The sequence below is a fragment of the Oncorhynchus mykiss genome, chromosome 13 (genome assembly GCF_057628025.1).
Source record: "Oncorhynchus mykiss isolate SJ-2025 chromosome 13, ASM5762802v1, whole genome shotgun sequence".
In the NCBI taxonomy this organism is placed as follows: domain Eukaryota; kingdom Metazoa; phylum Chordata; class Actinopteri; order Salmoniformes; family Salmonidae; genus Oncorhynchus; species Oncorhynchus mykiss.
The window spans coordinates 13,224,283-13,240,613 of record NC_143034.1 but is presented as its reverse complement, the minus strand read 5'-3'; the positions used below and the strand labels follow the sequence as shown (position 1 = coordinate 13,240,613).

Here is a 16,331-nt window from a genome sequence, read left to right as displayed (position 1 = left end):
GTAAACATAATGTTAGGCTAAACTGGGAACAGATTTCTCTTATCTGATTAACTGTCTGTTAATGGAGCCAAAGGTCTAATGTTGACTTACACAGAGACTCAGCTTTCGTAAAAGTTGTTCAGGAAACCTAAAACCGATTCTAAACCTTAAAACTTACTTCAAATATGATGCTTTCGTCAGTCGTGAAAAGAGCTCGTGGAGCTGTGGAAATATTCTCTCTTCTTCTTCTGTATACTCTTCTTATTCTTCTGCATCTCGCAAACAACGTTAATATTCTCTCTTCCTCGTCCTTGATTTGAAAAAGCGCTGCTGAATGTCAAAATAAATGCTTCTTTCAACAAGAGGTGAAATGAGATGTCAACCAGCATCAAACTGCCAGTAGCGAATTACACTTTGGGGTGGCACCCAGGGTGGTCAATCAGATGTCAGGGGTGTTGAGTGCCACCCAGGACGCCCCTCTGGACCCGCCACTGCCTACAGGGTGCAGAGTCTACGAATCGTTCAACCTTATTCCATGCTTAAGGTCATTTTTGCAATTCTGCATTTCGGTTAGGACACATTTGGCATGAAATTTTAAGAATAGAAAAACATGTTTTGACGAGAGATTGAGATGGGGAACAGTTTCTTTCTCTGTCTCTTTAACAAAACCAGCCAGGTGTGGTCTCCCGGTTTTTCAAACGTGTTGCTGTCACTAAGCTACTTCCTGAAGTTCAACGGATACATCTACAACACTGACAAAATCTAACTACTGTTCCTTTAATAAACACTATGTTTCGCTCGCTCGGATTCTTACTCTGGTGACATAATTTCAGCAGTGAGGAATATGGAAGGCCAAGAGTTTCAAATCGTCCTGATTTGAACACTTGTTACGGGCATTTTTACACTCGTTCATTACACCTGTTCAGTGTGTATTTACAGGTGATTAGAACGTTTTGAATATTGTACTTTCAGACGCATGAAATGTGCCACTACACACGTTCTGAACGCCCCTCTGGCTCCGCCACTGCCTACAGGGACCGGAGTCTACGAATCGTTCAACCTCATCTTTCAACATTTTCTTTCTCTGTCTCTTTAACAAAACCAGCCAGGTGTGGTCTCCCGCTTTTTCAAACGTGTTGCTGTCACTAAGCTACTTCCTGAAGTTTAACGGATACATCTACAACACTGACAAAATCGAACTACTGTAAAAAAAGAAAGAAAAAAAGACAAAGGTAAGAATGTTCCTTTAATAAACACTATGACATATATTGACATGGAAGGCATCTTATAGTAGGTTTACTATTTATGTTTAGAATATTTACTAAAATAGGAAGTCAAGTGAACTGGCAACGCATTGGCCGCGAGACACACGCATTAGAACCTATTCTCACACGCCGTACCTCTTATATCTCCCGCATTGAAAAGTACTGTTTTTTTCTGTAATTACTCTCGATCTGTGCTTCAAATCGTTTTGAAATCGGAGCATCTGCCCCTGCAATTTAACATCACAAGCGGAATCTATCACAAACCACGTTTCCAGCCAACAATTTCCTAACGCATGAAAAGGTCCTGGCCCGCTCTACCGTACCTCCTTGTCTGTCCAAATAAAATATTGAAATATTGATCATTTAATTGACCGAGACTCGTACCAAAAGAGTATGGCATGTCATACTATTTCTGTCCGGACAGTATCAGATACATGGGCTACATTTAGAGGGGCGCTGTTTCGCTCGCTCGGATGCTTACTCTGGTGACATAATTTCAGCAGAGAGGAAAGAGGCGAAGCGAGAGGGCTCGCTCGCCAAAAATCTACCCAGAATAAGCCTAATGCGTTTCTATGGGCATAATATGCAGACCTAAGCTTGTAGCTTGCCTTTCCCACCTTTGGGACAAAGACTCCCATTGTTAGGGCGGATACATGAGCATCTCGTTATTATACAGATCTCTGGTTTCAGCCTCTTGTTCATTGGAAATGAAAGTGCATTGATAGAATGCCCGATTGCCCTAAAGTAATTTGATGTTTCGCCAAAGTTATATAATTACTCCTGTCTAAATAAATACTTCACCAGGGAGCATGACTTAGCCACAGAGGATCAATAGCTTCCTTTTTTAAATACTGTTTGGGAAGCCCACAATTTGGTGGCGGGCATGGCGTTAGAGAGATTGAGTTGCGGAACGCGTCTAAAATATGTGTCTTGAGTATAATTTAAAATGTTGCATCAAGAAGAAGTATGTGGTGTGTATCTCTCTAGAATGCATGCGTAGGAAAGTGTCTATTTGGCAATGTCTCATTTCTGATTGTCTTAAATCACCACGTACTCTACTAATAAGCTTCTCAGTCATATTTCTCTTCACCTCACACAGAGGAAGTCAACGAAGTCATTTTATTTTTTACATCCATTGGGAATGATAGTTCCTCAGTATTTTAAAAATCTTTCCAACACTCCTGGCCTCGATAGTCATCAAGCTTCGGTGTGATATGAAATGACGATCCCATATTTTTATATAACATTTATTTAACTAGGCAATTTCTTGTGTACAATGACGGCCTTACGCCAGCCAAACCCGGACGATGCTGGGCCAATTGTGCGCTGCCTTATGGGATCACGTCCGGTTGTGATACAGCCTGGATTTGAACCAGGGTGTCTGTAGAGACGCCTCAAGCACAGTGCCTTAGACCGCTGCGCCAGTTGGGTCCAGTAGAAACATCATAAATAAAAATAAAAAAAAAACAGCTGTCTGTCCCGAGCTCACTGGCGCAGGAAACGCTGAGGACCCGGAATAGGCTATTTTATACAATGTTGCAAGTTTCGGGCCAGATCCACTGCATTGGCCTATTGGCAATCTCTGAGTCTCTATTCTGTAATTTCTTCAGCCGGTAAAGGATAAAAGTGTGTCAACGTGTTCATATGGCAGAGGCTCGTGCTCTGGCCATAGTTTACATAAATCCCCCTTTGCCACAGCTAATGCTAATACTACAGCCAACTCTGCAGTAGACAACCCCAATAAGTGCCGATATTGTGGCATTTCTCATGGACGGGGAAAATAACACTGCCCAGCCTATGGAAAAATATATGTAAATCCTGCTAATCGGCATGAAAAGCAAGAGAAAGGAGTGTTAAGCGCACTCTATTGAAACAAACACAGATGAAGAGAACAACAGCACTGAGGATATACAGTTGATGTCGGAAGTTTACATACACTTAGGTTGGAGTCATTAAAACGTTTTTCAACCACTCCACCAAAAAAATGGTAGACCTCCACAAGTCTGGTTCATCCTTGGGAGCAATTTCCAAACGCCTGAAGGTACCACGTTCATCTGTGCAAACAATAGTACGTAAGCATAAACACCATGGGACCATGCAGCCGACATACCGCTCAGGAAGGAGACGCATTCTGTCTCCTAGAGATGGATGTACTTTGGTGCGAAAAGTGCAAATCAATCCCAGAACAACAGCAAAGGACCTTGTGAAGACGCTGGAGGAAACCGGTACAAAAGTATCTATATCCACAGTAAAACGAGTCCCAAATTGACAAACCTGAAAGGCCGCTCAGCAAGGAAGAAGCCACTGCTCCACAACCGCCATAAAAAAGCCAGACTACGGTTTGCAACTGCACATGGGGACAAAGATCATACTTTTTGGAGAAATGTCCTCTGGTCTGATGAAACAAATATAGAACTGTTTGGCCATAATGACTATCATTACGTTTGGAGGAAAAAGGGGGAGGCTTGCAAGCCGAAGAACACCATCCCAACCATGAAGCACGGGGGTGGCAGCATCATTTTGAGGGGATGCTTTGCTGCAGGATGGATTGACACTTCATAAAATAGATGGCACCATGAGGAAGGAAAATTATGTGGATATATAGAAGCAACATCTCAAGACATCAGTTAAAGCTTGGGTCTTCCAAATGGACAATGACCCCAAACATACTTGCACATTTGTAGCAAAATGGCTTAAGGACAACAAAGTCAAGGTATTGCAGTGGCCATCACAAAGCCCTGACCTCAATCCCAAAGAAAATGTGTGGGTAGAACTGAAAAAGTGTGTGTGAGCAAGGATGCCTACAAACCTGACTCAGTTACACCAGCTCTGTCAGGAGGAATGGGCCAAAATTCACCCAACTTATTGTGGGAAGCTTGTGGAAGGCTACCTGAAACATTTGACCCAAGTTAAACAATTTAAAGGCAATGCTACCAAATACTAATTGAGTGTATGTAAACCTCTGACCCACTGGGAATGTGATGAAAGAATTAAAAGCTGAAATAAATAATTCTCTCTACTATTATTCTGACATTTCACATTCTTAAAATAAAGTGGTGATTCTAACTGACCTAAGACAGGGAATTTGTACTAGGATTAAATGTCAGGAATTGTGAAATACTGAGTTTAAATGTATTTGGATAAGGTGTATGTAAACTTCTGACTTCAACTGTACATGCTAGCGAGTGCATAGGGGCAGTGAGGGCAAAAGGACAAAAGTGGTTTGTCTGCTACTTAATAATAAACCACAGCAATGCCAGCTAGATTCAGGGGCCACATGCAACGTTATGAGCCTTAAAGACAAAAGGAGGCTCGCGCCCAGAGACAAACTCACACAGAGTAGCACCAAGCTGAAACTGTATTCAGGCCAGTTCATGAACTCTTTAGGCCTGTTTGTGACAGTGTGTTTTACGTGGCCAGAAACACACCCTTGAGTTTGAAATAGTTGAGACTAGTCAACAGCCATTACTGTCAGGCTTATTAACTTCACCATCCCAGCTGATCTTAACATTATAGACAAAGTCCAGGCTGGGCTCCTGAGCAAGGAGACACTCCTAAGCAAGTACCATGATGTCTTCAACGCACCGGTCGAGTCAGTTCCTGGGGAAGTCCACTTTGAGTTGGACGCAGCAATCCAGCCTGTCCAGTGTGCACCCTGCAATGTACCAGTGGCCATGAAAGCAGCTACGAAGGCTCAGCTTGACAAATACGGAGCAGATGGCCACATCATATCCGTCACCGAGCCTACAGACTGGATAAGTAATAAGGTTATCGTCAAGAAACCAGACAAGCTACGGATATGCATTGATCCTAAACACCTCAACCGGGCTCTGCGACGTTCACATTACATTATGCCCACGTTGGAGGATGTTCTTTACAAGCTCCCAAAGGCCAGAGTCTTCACGCTCGTGGATGCCTTCCTGCAGACGAGCCCAGCAGCTACATGACCACCCTGGGGCAGGAAGAGGTGGTTGAAGCTTCCGTTTGGGGTCTCCGTGGCTCCAGAGGTGTATCAGCGGAAACAGCACGAGCCGTTGGTGGGACTCAGTGGCGTGGAACCCATAGCAGATGACATCCTCGTAGTGGGCTGTGGGGACAGTGATGAGGAGGCAGAATGTGACCATGACGCCAAGCTGCTGGTCCTGATGGTCAGATGCAGACAGGTCAAGCTAAGGCTAAGAATAAAAAAGCTTCAGTTTAAAGTGGCAGATGTCTGCTTTCATGTGCACATCTTGTCCTCCACCGGATTGAAGGTGGATTCTGAAAAAGTGAAGGCGGTCTTGGAAAGCAGTCAGAGAATATTGGCCAGTCAAAGAGGAGCTCAGTGTTCAAAACAGAGTAATATTCAAGTGTCAGAGAGTTGTTATTCCCCGGTCTCTGCACCCTGAGATGTTGGCCCGCGTGCACTCAAGTCACATAGGAGGTGAGGCCTGTTACAGACAAGCACGTGACACACTGTATTGACCAGGAATGCAGAGTGAAATCAAAGACTATGTCAGGGAATGCACAATCGGCAATGAATATGTCATTGAGCAACAGAGAGAGACAATGATGTCCCACGAGCTACCGATGCGCCCCTGGCAGATAGTAAGTCTAGATCTCTTCCAGCACAGTGGCAAAGACTTTCTGCTGGTAGTCGATCATTACTCAGACTTCTGGGAGATTGACCTCCTCCCCGACCTCTCAGCAGAGACAACGATCAAACGCTGCAAGGCTCAGTTTGCCCTCAATGGCCAGCCAGATAGGGTCATTTCAGATAATGGACCCCAATTCTCCGGATTTGAGTTTGAAAATTTGCTGCAGAGCATGTCACCTCATCGCCACGACACACAAAAGCTAATGGGAAGGCGGAGTCGGCAGTCAAAATCGCAAAGAACCTCTGCGAGAGGGCAAAGATGCCTTGAAAGCAATTCTGCAGTGGCGCAATGCCCTGACAGAAGGCATGGATTGCAGCCCGGCCCAGCGCCTCATGGCACGGCACTTAAAAGCAGATCTGCCAGTAGCCAGCACTCTCCTGGAGCCATGTGTGGTGACAGACGTGCTGCTGAAGCTACGTCACAGAAGACAGGTCTCCAAGTTCATCTACGACAAATCAGCAAAATACTTACCTGAGCTCAGGGTGGGTGAAACGGTGCGAATGAAGCCACTACCAGGGGACCGGACAGGCCTCTGGAGACTCGGATCCTGTGTACAGAAAGTGGCACCACGCTCCTACTTGGTCGAAGTGAATGGATCACTGTACCGTCGTAACAGGGTTGACCTTCGGATTGCTGAGCCAGCACCTACTCAGAACCCTGATGGTCAAAGGGGTCACATGACAAAAGACAGAACCCCAGCAAGTCACATGGGGCCTGAGGCACTGGGCGAAGAGCCAGGGCATCACAGGTCGGCCGCTCCCTCGCCCATCAATTCTCCCCTTAGACAGTCAGGTGACACGCCTGTGCGGGAACCCGCAGTCCTCGCAGACAAGCCCCCTGTCTTTTCACCCTGTAGGTTTCCCATTAGAGATGGTTGACAGACAGATAAAAGTGAAGAGTATCAAAATATGTTAAGTTGTTACCTGAAGGGGAAAAAAAATAACTAAACTGTTCATGTTGGAAATTATTACTAGGTTTGTTTTGTTAGTGAATTGACACCTCCTGTCCTATTTTATTAAAGGGATGATGTTATGGGTGTAAGATGGCACAGTGATGCCATCTGTTGGTAAATGTTCATTACTGCAACTCTTGTGTTTTACCGGGCTGCTTGAGATACCCGGATGTATTGTGATGTACTGAACAAGACTGGTTACTCGCATCAATGGTTCTGTCTCGTCATTTAACATTCAAACAACTTTCCCATAAGTCCTGCCAACCGGAACCCTCACGTATTTAGTAAGAAATAAACTAGAAACGTGTGAGGTAGAATGCCCTGCCTCTTCATGGCCAGGTAGTTGGCTTATTTTTCCAAAAGGAAAAGCTACAGCCATTCACGTGTCCTCTCCTTCATATACTGTATGAGACAAAGGCTGATATTGTATGAGACAAAGGCTGATACTTGGCCCATAGTAATCTTGACTATTATACAGTATTGCGCAGTGTTTACTATATACATAGAATATTACTGTTTTATTATTTATTAACCCATCCACCCCCCCTCTTCAGAGGACAAATATATTTGCTTTTCTGCTACATATACATACATTTTTGCATACATGGTACTTTTATATAAAGCAGTCATGTAACAATACATTACCAAACAAACTCTTTAGTCCCAACCCTCAGCCACCTATCACCATAGATCACCCTCGCTTGGTTTCCATGTGCCATATATTTTTTAAATTGTGCTGTTTTACATATTTTATTTTACCTTCCTAATCATATAGTATCCACAGAGAACAGTGAGCTAAAGCTGAAAACCTGTTCTATGAGTATCATATTATTTATTGACTGACTATGGCTTTCCACATTGCCCAACACTGCTATTTGTAAAGTAAATTTTAAGGGCATGTTGTGATTTTTTTTTAAACCGTTCCTGAACCTGTGACCAGAAACAAGCTACATAGGGGCAATACCAGAATAAATGGTCTATTGATTCTGTCTCTTTACAGCAACATCTACAGAGCTGATATTGTTGTATGCCCCATATATATAAGCATTCTATTGGTAGCAAGAATTGTATATAATAATTTAAATTGAGCAACAAAGTGTTGAATGCAATTTGTAATGGCGCTGGAGGAGATGGCTGCATTTTTACGATCCCCTAATTAATTGTGCTAATGTGTGTTTTTCACGTTATTTGTAACTTATTTTGTTCGTAATGTGTCTGCCACCATGTCTTATGAATTATTTGTTTTTGTATTTTTGTATTTTTTTATTAACATTTTATTTTTCTTAACTTAAAACATTGTTGGTTAAGGGCTCGTAAATAAGCATTTCACTGTAAGGTGAAATGCTCCTGTTGTATTCAGGGTGACTGAAAGACTAACTGTTTTGCCGGTAGTCGTGGTAATACAATGAAAGTTTAGATGCGATCACCATATAAGTTAAACGATGAAAAAGCCTGGAAGGAGGGGAGATGACTAGAAACGAGTTCGGTTGGCCATTTTATTTGTGGATTATTTGTCGGAGTAGAGGTCCTTGTGCATTTCAGGTAAAATAACAACTCAATGTTTATATCCCAGGACAAATTAGCTAGCAACAGCAAGTTAGCTAAATAGGACAAATTAACGTTAGTTAGCAAGTGCAAGCTAACTAGCTAAATTGCTATACATGTTTAATGCTTTTCAACCTGTCCCCAAATGAATGTCATTGGTTCAGAGTTTGTTTTGATATTTTAACCTGCATGTCGTGATCGTGTTTGTTGTGGGGGGGGCAAAATAACTTTATGCACGATGGCGCTCGCCCGCAGCCGGTTTGGGTTTCCGTGTTAGGCTGATAGGCTTGAAGTCATAAACAGCGCTGTGCTTGCAAAGAGTTGCTGGCAAAAGTGCTGTTTGAATGAATGATTACGAGCCTGCTGCTGCTCAGTCAGACTGCTCTGTCAAATCAGACTTAATTATAACATAATAACACACAGACATACAAGCCTTTGGTCATTAATATGGTCAAATCCGGAAACTATCATTTTGAAAACAAAACAATTATTATTTCAGTGAAATACGGAACCGTTTGGTATTTTATCTAACGGGTGGCATCCCTAAGTCTAAATATTCTTGTTACATTGCACAACCTTCAATGTTATGTCATAATTACGTAAAATTCTTGCAAATTAGTTCGCAATGAGCCAGGCTGCCCAAACTGCCGCATATACCCTGACTCTGCGTGCAATGAACGCAAGAGAAATTACACAACTTCACCTGGTTAATATTCCCTGCTAACCTGGATTTCTTTTAGCTAAATATGAAGGTTTAAAAATATATACTTCTGTGTATTGATTTTAAGAAAGGCATTGGTGTTTATGGTTAGGTACAGTTGTCCAACGATTGTGCTTTTTTCGCAAATGCGCTTTTGTTAAATCATCCCATGTGTAGTTATAACTAGTGATTTTGATTAATTGATTGTTTTTTATAAGCTAAGTTTAATGCTAGCTAGCAACTTACCTTGGCTTCTACTGCATTCGCATAACAGGCAGGCTCCTCTTGGAGTGCAATGTAATCAGGTGGTTACAAGCGTTGAACTAGTTAACTGTAAGGTTGCAAGATTGAATCCCCCGAGCTGACAAGGTGAAAATCTGATGTTCTGCCCCTGAACAAGGCAGTTAACCCACTGTTCCTAGGCCGTCATTGAAAATAAGAATGTGTTCTTCACTGACTTTCCTAGTTAAATAAAGGTATTCAATCATTTTTTTTTTTTAAATCTGCAAATCGGCGCCCAAAAATACAGATTTCCGATTGTTATGAAAACTTGATATCGGCCCTAATTAATCGGCCATTCCGATTAATCGGTCGACCTCTACTCTTTTGTGCTTTCTTGAGTGAGGCAGCTCCAAAATGCAGGTGTTTCAGCCTAGCTCAGTGCTTTCTGTGGTGGTGTAGCAGCCAGCGGAAAATACGGTTGGTATTGCTCTCTAGTTGAATACGGTTGGTATTGCTCTCTAGTTGAATACGGTTGGTAATTCTAGTTGAATACGGTTGGTAATTACCAAATACGGTTGGTATTGCTCTCTAGTTGAATACGGTTGGTATTGCTCTCTAGTTGAATACAGTTGGTATTGCTCTCTAGTTGAATACGGTTGGTATTGCTCTCTAGTTGAATACGGTTGGTATTGCTCTCTAGTTGTATACAGTTGGTAATTACCAAATACGGTTGGTATTGCTCTCTAGTTGAATACGGTTGGTAATTCTAGTTGAATACGGTTGGTAATTACCAAATACGGTTGGTATTGCTCTCTAGTTGAATACGGTTGGTATTGCTCTCTAGTTGAATACGGTTGGTAATTCTAGTTGAATACGGTTGGTAATTACCAAATATGGTTGGTAATGTTCTCTAGTTGCACCGTGATTGGCTCAGTGTTCTGTCACTCATGTGGACACTACGTCACCGCAAAATCTATGGGGAGTGCTCGAAAATTCAAGCCCCTTGGGTGCTGCCATTGTGTTACATTTGAAGTGCCCATCCAAGAAGGCTCAAAGTCATTGGCCACATATACAGTGGGGCAAAAAAGTATTTAGTCAGCCACCAATTGTGCAAGTTCTCCCACTAAAAAAGATGAGAGGCCTGTAATTTTCATCATAGGTACACTTCACGTGGAAAGTCGTGCATTACATAGACTACAGTTTCACGTGGAAAGTCGTGCATTACATAGACTAGAGTTTCACATGGAAAGTTGTGCATTACATAGACGACAGTTTCATAGACTGCAGCTGTCTATCGTTGTTTCTAATTGGGAATCAAACTTAGGCAGCCTTTTTCCACCTGTGATTTTTGGGTAGTTGTTTTCTGTATAATTGATTTGATTTGCCTTACAGAACTGTTTGTTCTTCTTTGTTATTTTGTTCGAATGTTTTTTGATTAAATAAAAATCATGAACACTTACCACGCTGCGCTTTGGTCCATGCCTTCCGACGAGAGACGTGACAATTATGTGTCATGTTTTGTGTTGACCGCAGGAGGGGTAGCTGCTGCTTTTGCGACAGCTGATGGGCATCCTAGTAAAATACCAAATACCAAACGGTTGGGATGGTGTTCTTCGGCTTGCAAGCATCCCCCTTTTTCCTCCAATCATAATGATGGTCATTATGGCCAAACAGTTCTATTTTTGTTTCATCAGACCAGAGAACATTTCTCCAAAAAGTACGATCTTTTTCCCCATGTGCAATTGCAGAACACGCCTCCTTCCTGAGCGGTATGACGGCTGCGTGGTCCCATGGTGTTTATACTTGCGTACAACTGTTTGTTGTTCTGCTTCTCAACCAGGGACAAATGATGATATGACTATTATGCAAATTAATTTGTTTGAAATAAAAACAGAAAGATTTAGAAAAGGGAACTTTTTATAACCCTGTGTGTGTGTTTCTGACCTGTGACCTTGTTATATTTCCATCTGTAGACGATGATCAGGCTGATCACCAGCAGTAACACTACCAGACTAACCATGATGACCACTGAGGTACCTGGAACACACACACACACACACACACAGATAGACAGACAGAGGTACAAACACAAAGTATATAATTTGTTATACTAGTTTAGGAAACATGTTGCTGTATTCACCATTGACACACATTAAACAAACGTTTGCCAGGTATCCCTCGCAAGATTTCCCAACAATATTTATTTTCCCAACACACAACCAGATGTGCCAGGAAGCCAGGCCTTCCATTTACTAGCTTTTACTATCCTATTGTCATGTACTGTCATGTTGTGTCTTGTCTCTGTCCTTTCCCTTCACCCTGTCTCCCTCTGCTGGTCGTTGTTAGGTTACCTTTTCTCCCCCAATTTCCACCAGCTGTGCCTTGTCTCCTCCTAACCACCTCGTCACCCCGTTTCCCACCTGTTCCCTTTTTCCCTCTGATTAGGTCCCTATATCTCTCTCTGTTTTTGTTCCTGTCCTTGTCGGATTCTTGTTTGTTTGTGTTAGTCATGCCTGAACCAGACTATCGTCATGTTTGCTGCAACCTTGTCCTGTCCTGTCGGAATCTGCCGGTCCGTCTGAGCCTACCTATGTTTGGTAATTAAAGAAGCTCTGTTTAAGTTAATTCGCTTTTGGGTCCTCATTCACGCACCGTAACAGAAGAATCCGACCAAGAATGGACCCAGCGACTTCGGATCCTCTCCACTCAGCCGTCGGGATCCAGGGAGCGATGCTAGGCAGACACGAGCAGGAAGTGTCTGCTGCTCGACATGCCGTTGAGACCCTGGCCACCCAAGTCTCCAACCTCACAGAACAGGTTCACCATCTCCGCCTCGATCCACCGGCCACTTCCAGGGCTTTCGAATCTCCGGAGCCCAGAATCAATAACCCGCCGTGTTACTCTGGGGAGCCCACTGAATGCCGCTCGTTCCTCACCCAGTGTGATATTGTGTTTTCTCTCCAGCCCAACACTTACTCCAGGAGCACTGCTCGTGTCGCCCACGTCATATCTCTCCTTATTGGACGGGCTCGTGAGTGGGGCACGGCAATCTGGGAGGCAAGGGCTGAGTGTACTAACCAGTATCAGGACTTTAAGGAGGAGATGATACGGGTTTTTGATCGATCTGTTTTTGGGGAGGAGGCTTCCAGGGCCCTGTCTTCCCTATGTCAAGGCAATCGATCCATAACAGACTACTCTATTGAGTTTCGCACTCTTGCTGTCTCCAGTGGCTGGAACGAGCCGGCCTTGCTCGCTCGTCTTCTGGAGGGTCTCCGCGCAGAGGTAAAGGATGAGATTCTCTCCCGGGAGGTTCCTTCCAGCGTGGATTCCTTGATTGAACTCGCTATTCGCATTGAGCGACGGGTTGATCTTCGTCACCGAGCTCGTGGAAAGGAGCTCGCGCTCTCCGTCGCCCCCCTCTCCGCATCACTACCATCTTCCTCTGCCGGCTCGGGTGCTGAGCCCATGCAGCTGGGAGGTATCCGCATCTCGACTAAGGAGAGGGAACGGAGAATCACCAACCGCCTCTGTCTCTATTGCGGTTCCGCTGGTCATTTTGTCACTTCATGTCCAGTAAAAGGCCAGAGCTCGTCAGTAAGCGGAGGGCTACTGGTGAGCGCTACTACTCCTGTCTCTCCTTCAAGATCCTGCACTACCTTGTCGGTCCATCTACGCTGGACCGGTTCGTCAGCTTCCTGCAGTGCCTTAATAGACTCTGGGGCGGAGGGCTGTTTTATGGACGAGACCTGGGCTCGGGAACATGACATTCCTCTCAGACAGTTAAAGGAGCCCACGGCCTTGTTCGCCCTGGATGGTAGTCCTCTCCCCAGGATTCAGCGTGAGACGCTACCTTTAACCCTCACTGTTTCTGGTAATCATAGTGAAACCATTTCTTTTTTAATTTTTCGTTCACCTTTTACACCTGTTGTTTTGGGCCATCCCTGGCTAGTTTGTCATAATCCTTCCATTAATTGGTCTAGTAATTCTATCCTCTCCTGGAACGTCTCTTGTCATGTGAAATGTTTAATGTCTGCTATCCCTCCTGTTTCCTCTGTCTCTTCTTCACAGGAGGAGCCTGGTGATTTGACAGGGGTGCCGGAGGAATATCACGATCTGCGCACGGTGTTCAGTCGGTCCAGGGCCACCTCTCTTCCTCCACACCGGTCGTATGATTGTAGTATTGATCTCCTTCCGGGAACCACTCCCCCCCGGGGTAGACTATACTCTCTGTCGGCTCCCGAACGTAAGGCTCTCGAAGATTATTTGTCTGTAGCTCTTGACGCCGGTACCATAGTCCCCTCCTCCTCTCCCGCCGGAGCGGGGTTTTTTTTTGTCAAGAAGAAGGACGGGTCTCTGCGTCCCTGCATAGATTATCGAGGGCTGAATGACATAACAGTGAAGAATCGTTATCCGCTTCCTCTTATGTCTTCAGCCTTCGAGATCCTGCAGGGAGCCAGGTTTTTCACTAAGTTGGACCTTCGTAACGCTTACCATCTCGTGCGCATCAGGGAGGGGGACGAGTGGAAGACGGCGTTTAACACTCCGTTAGGGCACTTTGAATACCGGGTTCTTCCTTTCGGCCTCGCTAACGCTCCAGCTGTCTTTCAGGCATTAGTCAATGATGTCCTGAGAGACATGCTGAACATCTTTGTTTTCGTTTACCTTGACGATATCCTGATTTTTTCACCGTCACTCCAGATTCATGTTCAGCACGTTCGACGTGTCCTCCAGCGCCTTTTAGAGAATTGTCTTTTTGTGAAGGCTGAGAAGTGCACTTTTCATGCCTCCTCCGTCACATTTCTCGGTTCTGTTATTTCCGCTGAAGGCATTAAGATGGATCCCGCTAAAGTCCAAGCTGTCATTGATTGGCCCGTCCCTAAGTCACGCGTCGAGCTGCAGCGCTTTCTCGGCTTCGCGAACTTCTATCGTCGTTTCATCCGTAATTTCGGTCAGGTGGCAGCTCCTCTCACAGCCCTTACTTCTGTCAAGACGTGCTTTGAGTGGTCCGTTTCCGCCCAGGGAGCTTTTGATCTCCTCAAGAATCGTTTTACATCCGCTCCTATCCTTGTTACACCTGACGTCTCTAGACAGTTTGTTGTCGAGGTTGACGCGTCAGAGGTGGGCGTGGGAGCCATTCTTTCTCAGCGCTCCCTCTCTGACGACAAGGTCCACCCATGCGCGTATTTTTCTCATCGCCTGTCGCCGTCGGAACGTAACTATGATGTGGGTAACCGCGAACTGCTCGCCATCCGGTTAGCCCTAGGCGAATGGCGACAGTGGTTGGAGGGGGCGACCGTTCCTTTTGTCGTTTGGACTGACCATAGGAACCTTGAGTACATCCGTTCTGCCAAACGACTTAATGCGCGTCAGGCGCGTTGGGCGCTGTTTTTCGCTCGTTTCGAGTTCGTGATTTCTTATCGTCCGGGCTCTAAGAACACCAAGCCTGATGCTTTGTCTCGTCTCTTCAGTTCTTCAGTAGCCTCCACTGACCCCGAGGGGATTCTCCCTGAGGGGCGTGTTGTCGGGTTGACTGTCTGGGGAATTGAGAGGCAGGTAAAACAAGCGCTCACTCACACTCCGTCGCCGCGCGCTTGTCCTAGGAACCTTCTTTTCGTTCCCGTTCCTACTCGTCTGGCCGTTCTTCAGTGGGCTCACTCTGCCAAGTTAGCCGGCCACCCTGGCGTTCGGGGTACGCTTGCTTCCATTCGCCAGCGTTTTTGGTGGCCCACCCGGGAGCATGACACGCGTCGTTTCGTGGCTGCTTGTTCGGTCTGCGCGCAGACTAAGTCCGGTAACTCTCCTCCTGCCGGCCGTCTCAGGCCGCTTCCCATTCCCTCTCGACCGTGGTCTCACATCGCCTTAGATTTTGTCACCGGACTGCCTTCGTCAGCGGGGAAGACTGTTATTCTTACGGTTGTCGATAGGTTCTCTAAGGCGGCTCATTTCATTCCCCTTGCTAAGCTTCCTTCTGCTAAAGAGACGGCACAAATCATCATCGAGAATGTTTTCAGAATTCATGGCCTTCCGTCAGACGTCGTTTCGGACAGAGGTCCGCAATTCACGTCTCAATTTTGGAGGGAGTTTTGCCGTTTGATTGGGGCTTCCGTCAGTCTCTCTTCCGGCTTTCACCCCCAGTCTAACGGTCAAGCAGAACGGGCCAATCAGACTATTGGTCGCATCTTACGCAGTCTTTCTTTTCGCAACCCTGCGTCTTGGTCAGAACAGCTCCCCTGGGCAGAATACGCCCACAACTCGCTTCCTTCGTCTGCGACCGGGCTATCTCCTTTTCAGAGTAGCCTCGGGTACCAGCCTCCGCTGTTCTCATCTCAGTTCGCCGAGTCCAGCGTCCCCTCCGCTCAGGCTTTTGTCCAACGTTGCGAGCGCACCTGGAAGAGGGTCAGGTCTGCACTTTGCCGTTATAGGACGCAGACTGTGAGGGCTGCTAATAAGCGTAGAACTAAGAGTCCTAGATATTGTCGCGGTCAGAGAGTTTGGCTCTCCACTCAGAACCTTCCCCTTAAGACGGCTTCTCGCAAGTTGACCCCGCGGTTCATTGGTCCGTTCCGTATTTCTCGGGTCATTAATCCTGTCGCAGTTCGACTTCTTCTTCCGCGATACCTTCGTCGCGTCCACCCGGTCTTCCATGTCTCCTGCATCAAGCCCGTCCTTCGCGCCCCCGCTCGTCTTCCCCCCCCCCCCCCCATCCTTGTCGAGGGCGCACCCATCTACAGGGTCCGTAGAATTTTGGACATGCGTCCTCGGGGCCGTGGTCACCAGTACCTCGTAGATTGGGAGGGGTACGGTCCTGAGGAGAGGAGTTGGGTTCCCTCTCGGGACGTGCTGGACCGTGCGCTGATCGAGGATTTCCTCCGTTGCCGCCAGGTTTCCTCCTCGAGTGCGCCAGGAGGCGCTCGGTGAGTGGGGGGGTACTGTCATGTACTGTCATGTTGTGTCTTGTCTCTGTCCTTTCCCTTCACCCTGTCTCCCTCTGCTGGTCGTTGTTAGGTTACCTTTTCTCCCCCAATTTCCAC

General features: G+C 45.8%; 1 protein-coding gene across 2 annotated transcripts in view; it reads left to right on the top strand.

The window, feature by feature from the left end:
• Window positions 1–1,079: 1,079 nt before the first annotated feature.
• The window catches only part of LOC110539021 (uncharacterized), a 29,321-nt gene continuing 14,069 nt past the window's right edge, over window positions 1,080–16,331 (top strand). Inside the window, exons 1-2 of one of the 2 annotated variants that reach the window (XM_090195235.1) lie at window positions 1,080–1,211; window positions 11,274–11,333. The gene's annotated coding sequence lies outside the window, so the exon portion shown is untranslated. The remainder of the gene's footprint in view (window positions 1,212–11,273; window positions 11,334–16,331) is intronic. The other variant, XM_090195236.1, reaches the window with a different exon arrangement.